A 23,929-nucleotide genomic window follows, 5' to 3' on the forward strand; every position below is an offset into this window, starting at 1 on the left:
TGACCCCTTGACATCAAAATTTCTGACCGAAAATCGATTAAAATGATTTTCTCAAATCTCATTACTCCTTATGTAGTCTGAAAATTTACAGAGTAAGTAATTAGGAAATGTACACACGCAGGAAGGCACGTAGACAATTTCCCTTATATATATATATATATATATATATATGTGTGTATATATATATATATATGTATGTACAGTTGTACAGACAGTGAGTTGCAGAATTTGTCTGTCCAAATACTATCTAATACTGAGCGATTGTGCTGGCCATTATAATCAAATGGATCCTCTGCTTAGTACAACGAGCTATGAAACGATGAACGTCGTCCGGCATAGAATGATGATCCACGAATATTTCAAACTCCCATATTTTTGACGTTTCTGAATTTTTATATGAGGATCAGTTATTCGTATTATTTGGATTGATAGGACCACTGTCCTTTAGCAGCTCTATTTTCTGCTAAAAAAAATTGTAACTGATTTTGTTTCACAGATACGAATATTCCATATATAAAGTTTCAAGTGTGTAGACCAAAAATTGTCAGAGGAGTTTGATAGAGACGTGTTTGCAGACAGATTACACACGATTACTATATATATATATATATATATATATATATATATATATATATATATATATATATATATATATATATATATAAAGGGTGTCCATAAAGTAGGTGTGCACTTTTAAAACTTTATTTGTATTTGCAATAGAAATAATCTGTAAGATGGATTTGAAAAAAGTAAATCTATATTTTTTAAGCTTTTATTGAAATTTTATTTAAATTTCCACATACCCTCCATCATTAGCAATACAAAGGGTAATACGATTTTTCAGTTCACGAAAAACATTTGCCAAATGATTTATAGTAATGCCTGAAATCACATTAGTTATTCTAACTTTCAAATCTTCCAATGAACTAGGATTGGTTGCATAGACAATTATTTTCACATGTCCCCTTAAAAAATCTAATGGTGTCAAATCTGGCGAACATGGAGGCCAATGAAATGGCTCATCCCTTCCGATCCATCTGTTAAGAAATTCCTGATTTGGAAACTGTCTACCACAACGAGCAAAGTGATAAGGAGCTCTATCTTGTTGAAACACTGTATCATCTTTCAAGTTTAATTGTTCAAGTTGCGGAATAAAGTAATTCTGCAACATATCTTATTTCCAAAGAACAGCACACATTAACTTTAAGAGAGTCCCTTTCATGTTCAACAGTTTCATCTGGCTTTTCAGTTCCCCAAATTCGGCAAGTATGCATGTTGACCTTGTCACTAATGTGAAATATTGCTCCATCAGAAAACAGTAAATTACTCACAAATGTATCATCATTGCAAAGTTTTTCATTGAACCGGTGACAGAAAGTTAGCCATGCATAATAATCATCTTCTAACAACTGTTGATGTGATTGAATTTTGTAAGCTTTCATATGAAGTTTTGCCCGCAGAATCTTATGCACAGTAGACTTTGGCAGCCCGAGCTCCAATGATGCCCGTCTTATAGACTTATTTGGACTTGCATTAAAGGATTCTTCTATGGAAGCAACACTTTCGTCACTGACACATGACCTTCCAGACCGTGGTTTATCATGGACAGAGCCTGTCTCTTAAAATGTTTTCATCCATTTAACAATGGTGTTCCTATGAGGCGTTTTTTATTGTATTCAATTCTAAACGTTCTTTGTACAGCAATAATAGATTTCAATTCATCCAACCAAAGGACACAGTTTACTTTTTCCTCAATCGAAGCCATGGGATCAAATTGATTCTTAAAAACAACAGAAAATATTTTTTACTTATTTTTTATTTATCTAAAAATTGTAACGGATTTAGTGATGAAAAAGTATTCAATAACTATACTTAAAACTAGATACATGAAACTTTATAACATTTTTTACAGATTATTTCTATCGCAAATATAAGTAAAGTTATAATTTTTTTAGCGTGCAAACGAACTTCATGGACGCCCTGTATATATATATATATATATATTTATATATATATATATATGTATATAGGTTAATCTTTTACTTTATCGGTTACTCAGTTTGTATATACCAATCACAATGGATTAACAAAACGAGTGTCCCATATTTTTTATTGAAACAGTGAAATCAAATCTGTTACTTGCCTCCTCAAGTTGGAGACTCATCGCGGTGCAGCGGGGTGAATCTAACTTAACGCACAATACAGTGTAATCTACATTGCACTGAAGAGAACGTACTGTTGATTTTTTAAAAATCTCTCTCGCTCTCTCTCTCTCTCTCTCTCTCTCTATATATATATATATATATATATATATATATATATATATATATATATATAATGGCTTGAATTTAAATTTAAATGCAAATGTCAAGCATCATTTCAATTGTGTTCTTAAGAGAAACATTCAGTTCGAAAGCGCCCATGTCATATCAAAGAACCGAAAAAGTTGATTTTATATGCCTATAGTCTCATTTTTGTGCGATGGTAATGGGTTGGATTTACGTTTAATGTCAAGTATATTAGAGCAATTTGCTTTAAAAAGAAAAATTCATTTAAATTAACAGAAGGTCAGAAAAACATCGGTACCGTCGGTATCAAGTCCAATATAAGGGGGACCAGTTAATGGTAAATCGATCTCTGCGGTCTCTACCAATAACTAAGCTAATGTTGGGTCTAAACCTTTGAAATTTTACATAAAGTGCATTCAGACATAGGGCAAACTTTTATTCGATTGTTGGTCGAAAATTTGGCTGCTAACAGGTCAAAGTTCAAAAGATTTTACCTTTATGCTCTATAGCATTCAGGTTATCAGACATGCAGCAAGTCTTTTAATCATTTTTTTGGCGAAAATTAGGCTGCCAAGAGGTTAAAGTTTAAAGAGTTGACTTTTCCAGACTGAACAAAACTTCTCCGCCAATTCTGGGTATAAATACTTAAAATTTTAGATGTAGGTTTACTGGGCATGAGTCAAACATTTATATATATATATATATATATATATATATATATATATATATATATATATGCACAAACAATTATGAACAAAAAATAGGGCCCGATCACCACCTGGCTGAATTGCTTATAAACCTATACAGCAGAAATGGATATACACCAACTCTTTTTGACTGAAGACTCAACATTGCATTTATATCCCGTATTATGATATATGCTAGTGAAACATGAAAGGTAAGAAAGCGCTATTAAAGAAAACTTAATAGCATCCAAATAAAACTTTTAAAAATATACTTAGTGTAAACTTTCGACATAGAAGAAAAATCTATATACAAGATAGAATCTTTATAAGGACGTTCTAATGTAATATAACTATGAAGGTCGCTTTGGCAGGGTGTAGCATCATAGTAATGCTAAATAGAGATGGTGTTTTGGATTAGATGGCGTGCATTGATTCATTTATTCAAGTGATGGGCTGCTTGATACAGATATTGTTAGCCATGACTCCCCGTCTATCTCTCCCCTTCGAAGCTGTCATAAATTTATTGCTACCCATCATTCAGAACATCATTCACGCTGTTTCCCCAAAAGTATTTTGCTGTATCGCCACGGCTTTGTTTGCAGTTCTACATACAGGAGATTGCAGTCTGTATATCGCTGAGCACTTACTATAGTGGGTGATTATCCTGACCATTGTACCTAAAGGCATATTCTTCTAAGCACAAGATACAAAACCATCAACATAATTATTCCTGATTGCGTTCCTATTAGATCAGACACATGCTTTCCATGATCATAAGGCACTTACATCCTTGGAGTTGGGCTAAAATAGTTGCTCAACCTTGCCTGAGGATCTCCCACAGATTAGCAGAGGGAAGGGTGCGCCCTACTTATATTTTGACAGTAGTGCTGTTCTGCCACACCGATCATTAAAATTTTTCGAACTGCTTTATCTTTGCTTTAAACATTTCCCATAATTTGGCAATACTAATTCGTGTTTAACTAAATTTTCATATAATAAGACAGACATATAAGCTCCTCAGCGCGCCTAATTTTTAGTCAAGTGCAATCGACTCTATAAGGCACTCCCTCAGTCCATCGGTCGGTTTGTCGTTCGTTCGGTCTGTCGGTATGTCAGTAACACTTTTGTGCTTGGCCTTTTGGCAAAGATCAAAGTATAGTATCTGTTCCGGCAGATACTGCAAGCAAAGACAATATGTGGGGGCAGCCCCACATATAAGACCTTGGTCAATGTAGGGGCAACCCTTAATACCAATTGTCACTATCCAGCTCCCCTACTCCCCGGGGAGTTGGTCCCCATTTCCCCTTCACTCCTCACATTAAAAATCGGCCTTCTGTCTAATTTGCTCGGTGGGGGAGCAAATAAATACCAGCACCACATATAAGACCTAGGTCAATGTAGAGGCTACCCTTCATACAAACTTTCAATATCCGGCTCCTCTACTCCCCGGGGAGTTGGTACCCATTTCCCCTTCACTCCTCACATTAAAAATCGGCCTTGTGCCTAATTTGCACGGTGGAGGAGCAAATAGATACCCACTTTTCTTGGCCCTTTGGCCAAGATCAAAGTGTAATATCTGTTCTTACTACATGGTGTACTTATGTGTGTAACTTTGAGATGCAAAGTGGGATATCACTTTTCTGTATAATTTTAATGTAAAAGTATCACCCACTTTACAACCAGTCAGTCTAAACGGCATTCAAGTAATTCTCCAGATAATTCAAATTGTTTTTGAAGGATTCCAGTTATTTTTTAAGCATTCAAGTCATTCTTAAGGTCATTCATTTGTTTTTAAAGTTCATTAAAGTCATTCTAAGTCATTTACTTTCTATTTATTTAAGTTATTTCTGCCCATTTTTCGCTCATTTTAGTTTATCTTTAAGAATTTCCTGTCAATCCTACATTCACGCATTCATTCATTACATGAGAGCACGCGACTAATGGCTATCGACCTTGTTTTATTACAAAGGAATCGCCACTTATCAAGGCCCGGAGGTCACTCGAGGATAAGTGTTAATGGGTATACATTAGCCAATGTGACTGTAGCGTACGAAACATAAGTAGTGGGAATTTTGTAAGATGGATTACTTAGGGAGACGGTTCCTCAAGAACTTGTTTACCTTGGACTTGAAGACAGTCGCCTGAAAAGTAGACAATCGGAAGAGAGTTCCACAAACATGCAGTTCTAAGAAATAAATTCATCGTTGACTTTGTGTAGAATTATTTTGTTGTTTTTTTTAATTATATTATTACGTATTTGTATGCAATATTTCCGGTTAATATATGAAGAAAGTTAAAGAAATTACGATACAATTAAACATCTAAAGTATCGCTTTGCGATAAAAAAAAACAATGAGAATATTCATTTCTCTACGATTTATACAAATATAAAATGCAAATATGTGTATTAATCAGCGGTTTAAAACGGAAAAAAATTATAAAAGCTGCAGTTCTTGAAAAATAATTGGTACTCCTCCATTTTAAATCCCGTTTTTTTTTTTCCGCCAGTTTGACTCGCCAACTACCGGCGGACGACGCAAACCGCCCTGAAAAATGTCGGATGAACTTGTCCTATGCGAAAATGAGTTGTCAAAATAGATGCGAGCGAGCAGACGATACCAAATTGTAAGAAAAGAAAGGGAAGAGTTTCATTGCACTTCAAAAAAATCCATAGAAAAAACAAGGGTTTATTCTTGCGACGAGGATAATAAAAAAATTCAAAGCTGGAAGCTATTGTTAAGTCGTCGGAAACAGTCTTCGCGATGTGGCAAGAAAACCGACTGCTGGGAACCGAAAGGTGATGCACAAAAATCCATCGGAAGTATATCAAAATAACAAAAACGTAAATGAATGTTTTGGTTGGAGTTGAATTAATGTCAAGTGTAGACTTTGGACCTCCCTTTGCGCCATGGCATTTACTTCCAACGATTTCATTTCCGGATATTAATAATCTTAAGATTCATATGTTTTGTGGGCCTACCATCAGTAACGCACAACAACCTACGGCGAGCGTGGGATATCGATTTGGATCGCACCATCATCAACTTGTTTATTTTGCTTTATTTTTGTTTTTCTGTTTTTGTATTGCGTTCCGTTTGCTCAGTATAATCCGGCGGTTTGTGTCATCTGGAAAAACAGGATTTAAAACGCAGTAGTACCGGAAAGTTTTATTAATATGACACCATAATAATATAAATCATGTACATGCCGTTAGCGAGATAATGGGAGTAACTAACGGATTAAATAGGTATGATTTTTTGTGTTTTACAACGTTGCTCTGTCGTATCGCATGTTGTATAGTGATAGATAGAGTTAATGGGTAAGTGCATAAAGAAATGAAAAATGCAATAAATCGTGAAATAACATAGTTATATTTTGCTGTGTTTTGTCAGGCTGTTTGCTTGTTTCCTTGTTCTTTTATAAATCACCATGCATTTAACTATAGTATATATGTGTGTGTGTGTGCGTGTGTGGGCGCTTATGTGTGTATATATATATATATATATATGTACTATGTGTGCATGTGTATGTGTGTGTATTCTGAACAGTTTAAAAAAGCAATTAAATTAGCAGAAAAATAAACATATTAAATCAGAGTAGAAATAGAGATGATAAAACTAGCAGGAAAAAAATAATAAAATAAGATAATGCAGTTTGTGTACATTTTGTTTTATAATTAATACAATAAAGGAAAGTGCATATGGCTTTCTACATCTGACTTGCGAGTGTTCTGTCGTAAATAATCTCACCCGCTACTTTATTGGCTGTAAATGCAAAGCTCGCTCTTTGTTTGTAAATAATAACTAAGAAGTTTGAACAATATAAAAGTGGTGGACGAATATTTGTTTCAAATAGACATTTGTTGAAGTCTTTGCAGGCGCTGCTTCCGTGGGTGGAACTGCTCAATCCTTGTCTGGGTACATGTGCTTGTCTAGCCGCACTGATGAGTTATGATACAACGAATAGTACTGTGTGTGGATAAATAAAACCTCCCTCTTTGGGTAGAGCACTGCCGTAGATAATCTCACCTGCTACTTAATTGGCTGTAAATGCGAAGCTCTCTCTTTGTTTTTAAATAAAAAAGCGGTTTGAGCACTATAAAAGTGGTGCAGGAATGTTTGTTTGAAAGAGACATTTCTTGAGGTACATTACGAGGGGGGTCGTTTGGTCGAACTGCTGACTATCTACGTGATGGTTCTTGGTTCAATCCTTACCTAGGGAAAGGTGCTAGTCTATATTAGTGTCCTCGCAATGTCACAAGAGAGACAACCAAACAAAAATATTCTAAACAGAATCTAACTCTTGAAGCTGGACTGCAAGAACACAATATATACAAAGTTAGAGAAAAGTTTAGCATGTTTTATTGGTTTGAAAAAATGTTTTTTAATTGTCATAATTTTTTCCAGAGAATCTGTAATCCTATACATTTGTTTTTTAGTTTGTTTTTGTCTTTTATGTATTGATATTCATATGAAAAAACATTTTTTTCTATTTATTAAAAAAAACTCAAAACCCTGTGTTATATGTGCTGTGGAATTACATTCATCTGCAAAAAAACTAGCTGATTTACATATTCTTTTAAATCTTCATTTTAATTATTTCCTTAATATTTTTTCGGTTTTCTTATGGGATGATCATATTTAGTTAACTATTACTTGTAATTATATTCATACAGATATTCTACATGATTAATATTACGTAATATTTGCGCAGAAATGTTATAGTTAACACAAACGTCTTTCTCTATATATTAATGTATGGTATATCTATTTGTTTAAAAAATTCTGCCTACCAAACTCCTTTGACAGTTTTTGGTCCACAGACATGAAACTTAATATATAGGGGATTCGAACCCATGCGAAACAATATTTTAATTTTAGTCGGTGAAAATGTGTGAAAATTTAAAAAAAAAATGAAATCTGCCAGGTAACGGTCGAACATCAGCATTATTAATATGCATGCGTAATATAAAAACTATTAATTCATGGTTTAATTTTTATCCTTGCAGAAAACATGTCTTCGTAGCTCAAGCATTAACGTCAAAGGAAAAAGTAAATCGTAAGCTAAACACTTTGGTTCTGATTCTCAAGTTTGCGCAAGAGTCATTTCTTAAACCTTTTTTAAATCATTACTGTCCAATATAATTCTTCTGTATATAATATCTTGACCGCAGAAATTCCCCTCTGTACCAAATTACCGTAGGTTTGGAAGAAAAGATGTCACATACAAATTTATTATGTCTTTAGCATTACCTACCACTTTATGTAACACTTTTTCACGTCGTTACATGCAGATTTATTCGTGCTATTAAATTACTACATTCCATCCGTGGAGAACAACCATCACAATCGCAGCATTATAAAGAAGAAGAAATCCGTACTTTTCTCTCTAAATTTAGTCCTACCACTGCTACCAGTCATCGCCAGGTACTATTCTGCATTTCTCTACAAAAGTGCTATTACACCCTTCGTAACTAGATGATTGGAAACATATACATAACATACTCGTCCCGACTTACGAAACAAAATTAAAACTTCATTCCGACAACAATCCGACGTTTTCGATTAGCTGAAACAGATCATATTCATATTCCAGAATGATCAGATTTTATATATAAACGAACACTTCTAAATGTTGAAAGTAAATGGCGGCGCACTCCTCAGAAGACACCACCGCTAAAGCAATAACACTATTTACAGCTTAATACCAATTCAGAAATTGACCTTCAAATATCGCTAAACTTATATAAGGCAACAGACATTCACAGATAGCAACTTTCATGATGACCATCGGGTTTTTTTTTACATCGCTTAGCTACGCTAACAGAATACCCTTGCGATCGCTAACAAGAAAAGAACAACTATTAACCGCTCATAAACACACACTTTCCTACCTTATTCTCTTGGACTAACGTACACAAGTAAACTAATTTATATGCGCACACACTTTTAGGAATTCTCGAAATAAACTTATACACATCTACGGTTTTGAAATGAAAACTCACACGATTCGGTTTACATTTGGAAGGTGAGCTGGTATTGTGCCCCCCCGAATGTAAATAGAATTTCTGTTACATATTATACTGTTCTTCTTCTTGCTTAATATCGGTGTGTTCTGTAAGAATAACAGTTATTTAAACTGCAGAAGTGTCTGTTAAAGCCATATAACGTTATATAATTGATTACCACCACTCCAAAAAACACAAAAACAAAAAAAAACAACGAAAAAAAGTATGTGCTAGCAGTGTAACTATTCTATACTTTCACCTAACAATTTGATAAACAGAAATATATTGATACTGATAGCCTTATTCCATAGAACTAACGTGTACAAGTAAAATATCTTTTATACACACTCATCCTCAGGGATTCTCGAAACAAACTTACACACATCTAGGGTTTTGAAATGAAAACACAAACGATTCTGTTAATATTTGGGGGGCAAGAGGGTACTGTGCCCCCAAATATCAACAGAATTTCTGTTAAATATTAAGCGATTCTTCTGCTCGCTTAATGTTGACATGTTAAACAATTAAACAGCAGAAATACTTGTTACGAACGATACACTTTCTAAAATTGATTACCCACTACTCCAAAAACACAACAAACAAACAAAAAACAACGAAAAACAAAAGTATGTTTTTTTTATATTGTAACTATTCTGTACGTTCACTTTACAATTCAATACACAAAAATATATTGTAAAACTTAAAGTAAACTTGAAAATAATATTCCAAAAATACCACGGTAACATAAGTGCATAAGCATTACTTTCTGTGCTATTTAATATGATAAAGCAAACTCATGCATTTGTCAAATAATGCCACCAGTGTACTGTGAGAATTATATCATTTATAACTCTGTATTACAAAATATTTATAGTCACGTCATTCAAAAAAAAAAAGACATGCAGCACAAACGGTGTAGATCGTGTATTTTCGAACATTCAAATGTGCATCGAACCATGTTGAACAGCTGTCATCTTTTCAAAGAAGCGTAAGTTAATAACTTCCAGCTTTTACAAAGCTCGGGGCGATAGTTCTATAACTGCTAGAGATTCTGATAGAAGATTTTCGTCCATCGGGTGTTATATCATCAGAAGAGACTGGACATGAAATGTTCTTAGTAGTTTGAGGGTGTCCGAGCTATCTGATACGCCAGATACTTGCATGAGCTTTTAAAACTGCTCGATCTTCATTAGTGAACTGATTCTATCTGTTAATTAAATATACAGCATGGCACGTATAGATCCAGGTGGGAATAGACAAATTCTAAAAGCCAAAGAATCAAATTTTGTCTCTCGTCTTACGATTGAGATAATTGCTCTGTCGAGTAAATTTGATGATCACTATAGCTCAATCTGCCCTCAATCGAAGTAAGCGAGGTCTTTCGCAACTGACTTGATATTCAATGTGGATTTTTTTTTGTTTGGAGGCAGCTAGATAAACACAATACTGCAACTTGACGTTGTATATGAATTTGTAACTGCTATGAAATTACTTATATATGGTTGTGCTTTTTTGCTTTTTTATGGTAACATTAAGAAAGAAATATAAGTGATACTACGACATCCGGTAAGTGCGCTAAACATGGAGATGACATTTTAGGGTGTCGTTGGAACTATTTTATGAGGTTTTGATAAGGATAAAATCAGGATAAGTCGTATAAAAATAGGATTATCGTCAAAGTGAAGTTGGAAAGAGTAATTTTTTGTCGTATGGAAGCCATAAAAAAGAATGTGTAGTAAAGCTGCATACTATAATATACGAAATAATCACGTTGATACACCGCTTCCGTTTTTGTCACTTAAAGTAAGCAGTGTTGAATCTGGTTAGTACTAAAATTCTTGACTAATTCGATTCGTCAGTTCCTAGCAGCATCGTTTATAAATAGAATCACCTGACTGTGCGGGATCATTACCTAGGAGGTCCACCCTCCCAGGCCTTGCCACCGGGCTTTCCGGTGGGGCAAGTGTATTGCTTGCTGCCTGAGGCGCCCCGACCGGGGAATGCCGACGGGGTTACTCAGGCAATTTTTAAAATTGCAGGAGTGCCCTACCTTTAGGGGAGCCTGCGGGGTTCCCACTTCCCGGCCTTGTGCCACATTTTGCCGATGTGGGCGGCAATTAAATAAGTACCCCCATTATAATACAAAATATATTAACAGAGGACAAAACTGAAAACAAAACAATTCGCTTTGGCATGGTAAGGCGAATAAAACATTACTACTTCTGTTACTTTTGAACATACGCAAAATAAAACATTTATAACTCAACTCGCTATATTATATACTTTTCGTATCTAATGTGTCTATGAATCAGACGATAACGACGTTAGAAAAATAAACAACGACTAATACTGCAGCGATACGTGTTCTGCTTTCAATTCCATCAGACAGTATACATAGTAGTTTATTTAATAACTTTTGAAAATATTATAATCTCTTGGATAATAATCAATAGAGAATTTTCCGTATGATAAATAGGAAAACTGCATGAATCAAAATATAATATTTACGCGGGTTTTACGGCGCCATGCTTGTTATATATTTTCAATGGATATTTATTCAGATAAAGCATAAAGCCACGTAATATTAGTAGTTAACAATAACAAAAGATGATAGTTACAGAGACTAGTAATGCGTATTTGTTTTCGTCGTGAAGTTAACAAAGCTATACGTAAATATGAAACATTGAACAAAATATTTTCGGCAAGTCTGCAGGTTTTTAAAAGAAACCAGCAGAGTAGGAACGTGTATTACAAAGAGGTATCAAAACAGGAAATTGGAAGATACCATTATATGAACAAATCAAACAATTTCGACTTTTAAAAAAATCAGGAACCCGATCTGACAATTCTGAAGAACACGTAAAATAATAGAATTCAGATAAAAAATATCCAGACATGGAAATGATCACTGTGAGACAAAGAAGTTTACGAGAAACGGGGAGATGCAATAAAATTACGTTTCTGCTCGAGATACAATACATGGGACTGATTATCACCCCACTCAATATAATAGTCGTTTACATTTCTGACGAATACTTTCGAAATAAGAAGTACTAAAACCTTTTTGCTTACTTGAATCTGAATAAAAATGCAGGCAACTCAGCAGTTTCAAAGAGTGAACAATATCGATACTGAAAATCACTAATGAAAGACAGACTTTCTAGTAAATCAACAAGTTTTATGCGTATCAAATTTTAAACACATTCTTTAAAGTTCTATGAAAATAGTCCACATTCGCTCGACCTCGAGAAGAAAGAAAACTGACAAAATTAATATGGTATAACGCGGTCTTATTTAATCTAAATACGCATCAAGCGATTTTCTAGAGCAAATAAACGAGCAACTTTTCTAGAAACAAACTACTCATATTGTAAAACTTTTTAGAGATATTCAAAGTTATGTTACACTATATTGGGACTATATGAAGGCAATAAAAATTTAAGATGCTTAAGTTTTAAGGCAGAACACACTCTGTACATGGCAATCGCATCATCTTCATTAATTGAGAAAAATCAAGCTTACACATGTTAATTAAGAGAAAGTCTTACCATATAAAAACGTATAATTTATGAGCATTTATATGAAATATTAAATAACATAAATATTTTTTACCTCTTATTTTAAAGTCGGTATTAATTTTCGAACAGAAACTGTGACAACTAATTCTAATTGAAACTATGGGTGGCTAAATAGTAAACAACATAGACAGAAAAATAATTTAGAATCTAGTTTCTTTTGCAAACGCACTTTCATACAAAAGCACATTTGGCCATGTACCAAACACGCTGTAATTACGGAAAATAATTTTAAAAGAAACTCAAGTCACGGTAAAATGTATATTGACAAATAGTACTTTTTTCTCTTAAAAAAAAGTTGATTATGCAAATTAATTCTCATTTTGGAGATGCTACTCGTTTATGTGATGTAGCGTGTTCGCATCATACTAGTGAGTCTGATTATTACGGTTTAAACAGATGCTCTGTTTTGAAATCACGTGCCAGTTAAGATAGAGTATTAGGATTAGGAAAAAAAAATAATTGCTTCTACCGAAGCTAACTACTGCGCTTTTGGTATTGTTTGAAGCCGATCTACGAGCTGGATGATTGAACAAGACAGTCATTAGTATCTCTGCGGGGATTTTAGTCCGACTGGAATGGACCAGAAACAGATAGATTAATCGAGAACCCGATGCTTAATGAGAGGAAATCATGCGATTAAAGACGAGTAGACTTTAAAGTTCTTAATGATGTTTGCACATATACACTCAGGCTGTTTCGCGCACGTATTTTCAGCTAAGAATCACAGTTCTTAATAGTGTTAGATACTCCATGAGTATAGATAGGACGATCTGTCCGTCAGGCTGTGATATTTTAGTTTTTTAATAGACCTGTAGATAAAAATATTATAAATTAAATAACTAACAAAAACATTTGATAAAATGTTTATTTTAAAATTATCAAAGAAACAGAGTTAAAAAACAAAAAGTAAAAAAATATTATATGAATGAGAAAGATCTGGCCTTTTAACATGGGGACACATGTAAGACTAAAGGGCAGGAGGTGGCAACGGTAGTCAAGTGTCTAAAAGAATGTTGCCGATAAAGAGTGTTCCATTTTTTTTTTGCTGCTTCTGCTGTTAAACATTCCTTTCTCTGATATATTTCTATATATATTTCTATTAAGAAGTGTCTAGAATGGTTATCAGGTACTAAAGAAAGGGACAACGTAAAGGTCGTCAAAATCTCTAAGTTAAACTGTTTATTTCGGAATTAACGGCAATCGCCAACGGCAATTTTAGCCCGTGCCCTGCTGCTTATGTAAAACAGCATCCATTCAGTCTATAAAATCAACTGCTCCTTATTGACATTTATTCTACCGATGACGTTTCAGTTGGAATTCTTTATAGAAATACATCGAATACTTACGAAAGGACCCATCAATCGGTTGAGAACATCCTTACGAAAAAGTGTTTCTGTAGAACGAAATAGATTCGAAGTTCGCACTCCCAGTTTATATAATCATGTTGTTAATAACTTTGTCAGCGTCATTTCCCTGTTGTTTAATTACATACAGTATTAAAATCTTAAAATGAGAAATTTAAAGATAAATTTACTTATCAGACGTGAAAATAACGAGAAAAGATGAATCTTTGGTAATATTTCAAGGAATGATAATTGGAAAATAATATAAGAGCAAGTTTCGAATTAAATAAAATCTTATACAGGATATGAACTTTGTGTCAATGTGTGAGTTCGTTTCCTATGGACTCCGAAACGGCGAATCCGATTTCTATAACATCTTACACAAATGTAGTTTATACATCTTGCAGTGTTCAAAGATGGGCTTTATATCGGAGTTTCCACGATAAATATCCATATTCAATAATTGAAAAAATCCGATGAAAGAAAGGAACAGGCGATTTCGATTTAAGTTAACGTCTTATACAACCTAATATCACCAGTACATTTGAGAAGTTATGTTACAACACAAACCGAATGGAATCAACTATAGGTTCTTTGATATGACATGGGTTTTTGCAGAATTAATGTTTCCGTTTAGGGCGCAATTGAAGCATGATATTTGACTTTCGCATTTTAAAATCCAAGCTACTATATATATATATATATACATATATATATACATATATACATATATACATATATATATATATATATATATATAATCAAGAGTGTTGTCTCTACAGCGCAATCTAGAATACAATGTATGTAGATTAAGTTATAGCATAGATGCATGTAAAGCTTCCCTGCGCACCTCGATGGGTCCCCAGCTAGAGCAGGCACTCGATCAATCTGCTTGAAAATAGGCAATTTTAGTGATTTTAATGACAATAAAAATATATGATTATGAAACGTTTGTTGATAACCATTCAATTTAGGTCACCGTCGGGTCTCCCTGCTTTTACTAAAATATAACAAAACTTATTTGCCAAGAGATAATCAGAGTAATCGATGATTTCACTTCCATGATATTTTTGATGAGTAAGAAAATCAAATAGAATGCATGTACTTGGAACATTATTTGGAAAGTATGCTTTATGTTTTACACGTTTATATTTACGTTTATATCGGGAATTAAAGCTGTAATTATCAAAAGAATTAACTCAAATAAAGTCAATGAGATTCAATGTTTGATCAAATCAAAACATTATTTTAGAAGTAACGATAAAAATAACGTTAGTGTAACAATAAAAATGCTATTTCAAAGAAAGCATGACGTGTCTACGAGTATACAATTTACAATTACAAAGACCGGCATACTACCATAATTGCAGATAATTCTATTAAACTGTTAAGCATTACATACTGATGAAAAACGTTTAGAGACCTGATATGTTTCGGAACAAAGTGCTACAGTAATCGAACAATTAAATTAAGTAAATAGTCTTAATGAATAGTTATTCGTAGTCGTAGCTGATAATGTGTTTATTATTTGGGCTTTCGATATTTTTAGTTGCGGCAAACGTTAAATTTTAAAATAATCAAAGAAAAATATTTTATTTTGCAAATATGTGATTTTTTTAAAAGATTATTTTAAGGTATTTATAATATAAGTACAATTTCGAATATATGACCATTGCGGCTCGCGCCTACATGTTACAATCTTTAAATAAAATTTTCACAAACTACGCATAAAATTAAGATGTAGATAGACAATGGATCGAATTTTGTCTTTCAAGTGGTCTACTGTGCCTAGTTTATCTATGCAGACATGGGACTTTACATATGCCCAATATAATCAAATAAGGTTTTATAGCACGAATAAGATGGACAGTTGTTATATCTATTACGGGAAATTATTAGTTTATCAAATATTTCAGTAATTCATCGTATCGTGTGCTGTGTGGCACGTCGCTCAGTAGTTCTGAAACCACAAGATGAATTGCAAAAACAAGCTATATTCAGAATAAAACATTGCTGATAAATAGTTAACGAAAAGTATTCTATTAAAATTTCGCCGCATATTATTTTGGGAACGTGTCCATGACCCTTGCCACAACTTGTATTAAAGCTGAAGTCCCTCAGAGGGTCATCCAGGGCGCAATTCTCTTCCTGATCTACATTAATGATCTTCCAAATCACATCCTTACATCATTCGTAAACATTTATGCTGATGACACTAACATCTATGGTAGCATGTCTAAGACCGTAAATGACCAAGTTCTCTCTGATTCTCTCACCTCTGATCTTGAGCACGTGGTGCAATGAGGACAGGAGTGGCTGGTTACTTTTAATGCATCTAAAATCAGGCTTTTATCTTTACATCATCAACGCTCTGATCCCCACCTGAAATTGAAATAAATGGCTCTAGTCTTGGGGATGTCTTATGTTTTGACAACCTTATGGGTTTGATCTTTACTCCTGATCTGTTGCTAAGGCTGTTTGAAAAATGGTGGGATCCTTCTATCGATCCAGTAGATATCTTACTGCGGATGCAATTCTCTATCTATATAAGAGCAAGGTACGGCCAACAATGGAGTACTATTACCACGTCTGGGCAGGAGCAGCTAGAAAGGACTTATCCTGCCTTGATAGAGTTCAAATAGACATCGTAGCCTCGAAGGAGATTCATTTTCTCTTCCCTTCAACCTCTTTCTCATAGAAGAGAGAATGCGAGTTTGTCTCTCCTTTATCATTAGTTTGATGACAAGTGCTCGACTGAGCTTCAATCAATGGTTCCCCCTCTCAAACTTTCACAAGAAACACTTGTCTAGTTGAAAACACTATCAATAATTTTCCCCACTCATCATATGTGCCTAAACCTAAACGTAGATTCCATGAATAAAGCTTCTTTCTTAGAAGTGCACACCTGTGGAACTGTTTTCCGTTTTCCTGCTTTCCAGCTGACTACAATTTGATTGTCTTCAAGCTCAACGAAAACAGGTTTTTGATTAGCCGTTCCCCTTAAGTTACAAATATACCGAATTTCCATCAATAGCGATTACTATAATGTCCAATTGACTACTGTACACTCTTAACCCTTATCCTCGAGTGGCCTTTGGCCCTTGATAAGTGGTGATGCCTATGTAAGAAAAAACTTTTCATGTCAAGAATTGTCTCATACCGACAGGCTCTAAGGTATTCTGTAAGCGTAGGGAATAACGAAAAGTGGCAGGGAGCAATTGTCTTGATGCCCATCAAAGTCAAATTATTCTGATCTTCTCTAAGTACCATTGAAAAAAAGAACTTCACTAATATCTTTTGCATATTCAATTCATCTCGAATTATAGCGTGTACATCCCCAACACTGGCATCGCACAGTGCACTTATTGTCTCTATAACCAAACGACGGTCATTATCCATGAAATTCTTTATTTGGCCAATCATATCTGGTGTTCTGGCCTTTATTCCTCTCACATATCTCATCATCCCTCAAAGTTTCCTGCCTTCCTTGAATCATGTATGCCGCTCAAAAGATTGTGCTGGGTTTATGCAAGATTGTCTAAAAGCAGTCTGAAGGTTTGCATTAGTTATGTGGCATTCTGTCTGTTTAAAACAGAAATTTATCGCAAATCTTCTGCTAGATTATCCCCATGTCCAGATTTCATTCCTGACATTCAGCAGCTGTGATTATCAGGCTTTCGTAGGATATATTCCAATACCTGCTAGAGCTATTCATTTGAATCATAAAATTATTAAACCTAGTGAGTTATCTCATAAGATGTATAGTAACAATATACTGAATAATACGTTCCAGTCTAAAAACTTGTTGAAGACACAACGTGTATATATATATATATATGTATATATATATATATATATATATATATATATATATATATATATATATATATATGATGAAAATGATGGAAATAGTATTGCGACAACATAGAGAAAATAAAAAGGAATAAACCGTATTATGTGCTCATCTGGATGAATGAGAGTAAGAAACAAAACATACCAGTATAAAATGTTTGAAAATGTTTCACGTGCACAGTGTGACGCATTTCTATTTCAGAGAAACGGAAAAAAAGTCGTTGGAAATTCATTCTGTTAAAATGGAACACCAAACTTTTAAGCAAAAATTGCGGCAATACACAAAAATACTAATCGCTGCCAACTCTCACAACAACAGGAGAACTTTTTTGCTTAAATGTATACAAGAAAAAATTATACCCAAAAGTACATTTAAATAGTTGAAATATTCGCAACATATTTTCCCGGATTACATTGAAAAATATTTAGTTGCTTCAGCGGATATTTTAAAACAACAAAGCTCTCTTTTATTCCATGAAGCCCGAACATTAGCTAACGACCTACTACATAACTACACCATAACACACAATTTTTTCTTAAATATAAACAAATCAGTTAAAAGAATCAGCACCCGCCATTATCACAAACTGGATAATAAACTTACAAAATTAATCACCGACAGCAAATGGAGAACTATAGGACGTCCGGATCTAATACAAAATCTTTCTACCAAATTACTCTCAAACACCGAAATTGAAGCCCTTAGTTTTGGACTAAAATTCGCAACTGGCATACATTCAAAGATTACCACCGACGCAATTTTAAAGAATTACAAACATGAAGGTACGGATTTTCAAAAAGGTTTCATACAGGGTGTTATTTCTGTTGCAGTTACTCATCCATATGAAACTGTACTTCCTAAGAGATACATAGATGCTTTGAAACACCTAGCGAATAACAAGAACTTGATTATATCACCAGCTGATAAAGGTGGTGGTATAGTATTAATGGAAAAAGATGAATACCTGGAAAAAGTTTCCACAATGTTGGCAGACAACAACACTTACACCAAAACTGATTTAAAGACACTAAATCGAAGTGTTGAGATTTTCAACTAATCTTATAAAAAACTTATAAAAAACAATAAAACTTGGATGTCATACATTGAATACCACCCCAATGTTCCATCATTAACCAGACATCCCTATGCGCCCTATAATATCCGGCATCGGTAGTGCCACACACAAAATTGCACGTGCGATATCCAACGTTTTGACTCCACTACTGGGCACTATCAGCACCTCCCACATAAAAAACTCCGGAGATTTACTGAACAAAATAAAAAACATAAACGTACAAAACAAAACTATACACAGCTTAGATACAACATCATTATATACTAATGTCCCCATCAAAAAATGCTTGAATTTACTCCTTAAACATTTAAAAAAATCTAACATTAGCTTACCTTTTCCTCACGACACTCTTATAAAAATCATTAGACTTATAGCTAACATGACTTATTTTCACTTCAATAACAATTTCTATAAACAAAATTTGGTCTGTCTATGGGTAACCCTCATAGTGGAGTATTAGCTTGCCTTTTCTTAGAATTCCTAGAATCTGGTCCTTTCAAATTCAGATTACCTCCAAACACAGAATATTTTAGATACTGTTGTGGTGGCAACCACTTATTTGCATATGCGAATAACATAACACTATAAATGGCAAGCCTAGGTTGGCCTTGGTGTGTCTCACTCAAATGCCACCGGAAGTGACGCCGAAGAGCGTACATGTCCTCCCACCAAGACTCTCTGACTCGACACCGTCATTTGTACATATTGTAAATATACCTTTTCTTTAATACACTTATTATTGCGTTATCTTGTTGTTTACGTTTTCATTTTATTTCCTTACTAATTATTGTTCAACCTTGCAACCAAAACAGTTGGCGACGAGATATGGAGCGTCAAATATAACAGTTTGACGAAGAACTATTTAAAAAAAAAAGTACAACGCAAAGGTTGACCATTCTTTTAAGGAATGCAAAGTGTTGACGAGCAAACGGATTTTACGCTAAAGAGAAGTTTCAACTCAAGTGAAAAAAAAAAAACTCTAACGTGGCAAAAGCGACAATTTACGCCGTTTTCTGGGAATCCGACTTGCAAACGAATGTAAAAGTGAATTTTTGTTTTGTCGCTACACGACAAATCTTACTAAAGGACCAACTTGACAACGAAAAGCGAACTTTGTTCTGTCGAAAAAACGACAGGTCAGACCCGTATTACGAAAAGCGAGGAAGTAACCTACGAAAAAAGTTCACCAGTGGATTCTAATTACTGTTATCCGTAAAAAAAACAACAACTAAAGGACTTTTTAATTAATGTTTTGGTTGACGTCGGTACTAAAAGGAAATACCACAGCTAAAACTAAAATTCAAGGAAAGGATTTTTTTCTTGAAGTTGTCACTGAATAACGGATAATACAGTAAAACGTCACGGAAAAAAGGTAATCTCAATTTAAGAGGTATTTTAATTACTAAAATACTAGAGAAAAAAATTCAAAGAACTAAATGTACTGCATACATTTATTCAATTGTGACTCGATAAAAAAAAATTATTTTGTGGAAAGAGTTACTTATTAGTAAGTGCCTAAAAACTGAAAGTCAATTCCATTTCGTGATTCCAGATAAACCTGTTTTATTTTTTTTTTTGCAGCGTGACTCGCAAAAAGAATATATTATTGCAAGCAGCGATATTATTATTGAAAACAGGAGCTTACAGCAATTTGCTTTTTTGTTGTAACCCAAACCGGTGTATATTGTACATGGTACAATATTTTTTTTAACTACACACTAAAAAAAAAACATGGAAGACTTATCAAAATGTTCATGCAATTTTTACAAGCACAGGCTGAGCGGGATGAACGCAGACAAGCTACACAAAACGAGTTTTTGCAAACACAAATACAGGCACAGGCTGACCGCGAGGAAAAGAGAGAGGACAGATTATTGAAATGGCAGCAGGAACAAGAAGAAAAGCAGAAAATGGCACAATTAAAGCAGAAAAAACTGCAATTGGAACAGGAAGAAAGGCATAAGAAACTACAATTGGAATATGAAGAAAGACAAGATGAACGTTTTGCTAAAACACTGGAACTACTAAAGAGTAATCGAGAAAATGTCGATAGTGTTAATTTCTCCCATACAACTATTTTTAATAGCATGGACACATTTCATTATGTACCTGAGGAAGAGAAGAATTTTGAAGCATACTACACAAGATACGAGGATGTTTTTCAACTGGACTGTAAAAATTGGCCAAATAGTCAGAAAGTGAGCCTCTTACTTAGAAAATTGGGTACACAGCAAATTCGAAGATTACATATTACCTAAAAAAAACTGCGGAATTAGAGTTCATGGAAGCTGTAAAATTACTAAAAGAATTATTTAATCCAAATATATCTCTTTTTCATAAAAGATGGCTGTGCATGAATCTAAGAAAGATGGACAACCAAGATTATTTGACATACGCATCAGTTGTCAATAAAAACTGCGATAATTTTAAGCTTGCAGAACTAACGGTAGAAGATTTTAAATGTCTAATCTTCGCTCAAGGGTTAGTTTCCACGAAAAATGCAGAAATACGCAGACGAGTGTTGTCTAAGCTGGAATCTTAGCAAGATTTAACCCTCCAGAAACTAGCAGAGGACTGCGAAAGGGCGATTACACTAAAAAAGGATTCAAAACATATAGAAGAATCCGGAGTGGCATATGTAAGAAAAGTTAGAAAACCATACGCACCAACCAAGAACTTTACAAAGAAAAGCAATGGAACGGGATATTCCAAAGATAATAACCATAAATATAGTACAGAATATAACAAGCCTCTTCCTAGATATAACTGTAAGAGATGTGCAGAAAAGCATTGGGAATCAGATTGTCCTAATAAGAAGAAAAAATGCTACATTTATAAGAAGGTGGGACACAAAAGCGATTGCTGCAGATATAACGATTACACCAGAAAGAGAGTACAGCAAACAAAATCAAATACAAAATTAGACAAAGATCGGCGAAAATACGTAAAACTGGAAATATTTAAAACATCAATAAAGTTACAACTCGACTCCGGCTCCGATGTTTCTATGATAAACCTGAATACGTGGAAAAAGTTGGGAAAACCGGCGATGATGAAAACTAGTAAAGCAGCCCGGACGGTAACTGGTGGTTGTATAAAATTTGAAGGAGAAGTTGTCCTCCCGATAAAATTGAAAGGGATTTCGAACAAATTAAAAATATTCGTACTAAAAAATAGTGAAAATCTGTTTGGAATAGATTTAATTAAGAAATTCGGACTATGGGATAAGCCAATCAATACATTCTGTAAAAAATTAGAATGTTCTTCTCCAACAACAGTAAATATAAAAGACGATTTAAAAGAATTATTTCCTGAGGCATTCACGACTAACTTAAGTCGCTGCAATAAATTCAAGGCCTCGTTTGAACTTAAAGAAAACACCAGCCCAATTTTTAGAAAAAAGCGAACTGTTCCGTTCGCTGGGTTGGAAAAGATTGGTAAATAATTAAATAGATTGGAACAGACGGGAATTCTATCAAAAATAGAACACAACGAGTGGGCAGCCCCTAGCGTATACGTAAAGAAAAAGAATGACGAAGTTAGAGTGTGCGCAGACTTTTCGACCGGGGTCAACTCCCTATTAAAAGATCACCATTACCCCCTACCAAGACCAGAGGAAATATTCACGAAGTTGAATGGGGGTAATACCTTCTCCAAGATAGACTTGAGCGACGCGTATTTACAAATACCGGTCGAGGAGAATTGCTCAAAAATACTATGCATCAATACGCATAAGGGATTATACAAATACAACCGATTGCCTTTTGGCATCAAAGTAGCGCCTGCCATCTTTCAGCAAGCGATGGACACCATGCTAAGTGGTATTGAGTGCGCATGTGCATACCTGGACGACATTGTTTTCAGGAGCAAATCCCTAGAAGAACATAAGGAGCATTTGAAACAAGTATTTACTCGAATACAAGAATTCGGCTTTAAAGTAAAAGAAAGTAAATGTGACTTTTGTATTAGCGAGATTAAGTATCTTGGACACATAATAAACAAACATGGACGACGTCCAGACCCAGACAGATCTGCGGCAATAAAAAATATGCTAGCACCCGATAATGTAACAACCTTGCAGAGTTTCTTAGGACTCGCAAATTATTACCAATCTTTTATTGAAGGAATGCATAACTTGCGAGCCCCCTTAAATAATCTGTTTAAAAAGGATACACCGTGAAACTGGACGCAAGAATGTCAAACCGCTTTTGACAAAATAAAGAGCGCACTAACATCGGAATTATTCTTAACGCATTTTGACACAAACTTATAAATAGTCGTCGCTAGTGACGCTAGCTTCTACGGCTTAGGAGCATGCATTCAACATATTATGCCGGATGGGTCTAGAAAACCAATAGCGCACGCTTCGAGAACGCTGATACCAGCCGAAAGGGCATATTCACAAATCGAAAAAGAAGCGTTGAGCATAATCTTTGCCGTGACTAAATTTCACCGATATTTATATGGTAGACAATTCATACTTGAAACCGACCATAAACCGTTAGTCACGATCTATGGATCAAAAAAAGGATTGCCGGTATACACCGCAAATAGATTGCTGCGCTGGGGTACAATACTACTTAATTACGATTTCCAGCTACAACATCTAGCATCAAAAAAGATTTGCCATACGGATGGACTGTCAAGACTGATACCACAGAAACACAATCTGGAAGAATCAGTCATTGCAGCAATTCGGACAAATGTTGAAGTAAAAAATATGGTAGCAAACATCATTAAGGAACTACCCGTAACTTTGTCGGACATTAAAAGGGAAGCCGAGAAAGACGAATATATAAAGGACATAAAAGAGAAAATTATAACGGACACAAAGGTGAAGGAAGTTTTCTCCATATGTGACGATGTGTTACTGTACAGCGAGAGAGTGGTAATACCCAAAACATTGCAGAATAGGATGTTAAGAGATTTCCACACAGGACATCCGGGGATAAATCGAATGAAGTCGTTAATGAGAAGCTACGTGTACTGGCGTAACATGGACACTGACATAGCGACAACAATTGATAAATGTAAAGGATGCCAGTTAGCGGCAAAATCTCCACCTATAGTACACAAACCTTGGCCGAAAACCGACCAAC

At 34.5% G+C, this 23,929-nt stretch overlaps 1 protein-coding gene and 1 pseudogene across 11 annotated transcripts in view; both read left to right on the plus strand.

The window, feature by feature from the left end:
• The window catches only part of LOC145241378 (G-protein coupled receptor dmsr-1-like), a 921,194-nt gene that overhangs the window by 748,265 nt on the left and 149,000 nt on the right, over positions 1–23,929 (plus strand). For 3 of the 11 annotated variants that reach the window (XM_080104270.1, XM_080104264.1, XM_080104269.1), the window contains one exon: positions 7,983–8,032. The exons of the other annotated variants lie outside the window; for them this stretch is intronic. The gene's annotated coding sequence lies outside the window, so the exon portion shown is untranslated. The remainder of the gene's footprint in view (positions 1–7,982; positions 8,033–23,929) is intronic. 11 annotated transcript variants of the gene reach the window in all.
• On the plus strand, positions 4,511–4,722 carry LOC145241793 (U2 spliceosomal RNA; annotated as a pseudogene).

Source organism: Euprymna scolopes, chromosome 20, assembly GCF_053919585.1.
Source record: "Euprymna scolopes isolate OS-2025 chromosome 20, ASM5391958v1, whole genome shotgun sequence".
Taxonomy (NCBI): domain Eukaryota; kingdom Metazoa; phylum Mollusca; class Cephalopoda; order Sepiida; family Sepiolidae; genus Euprymna; species Euprymna scolopes.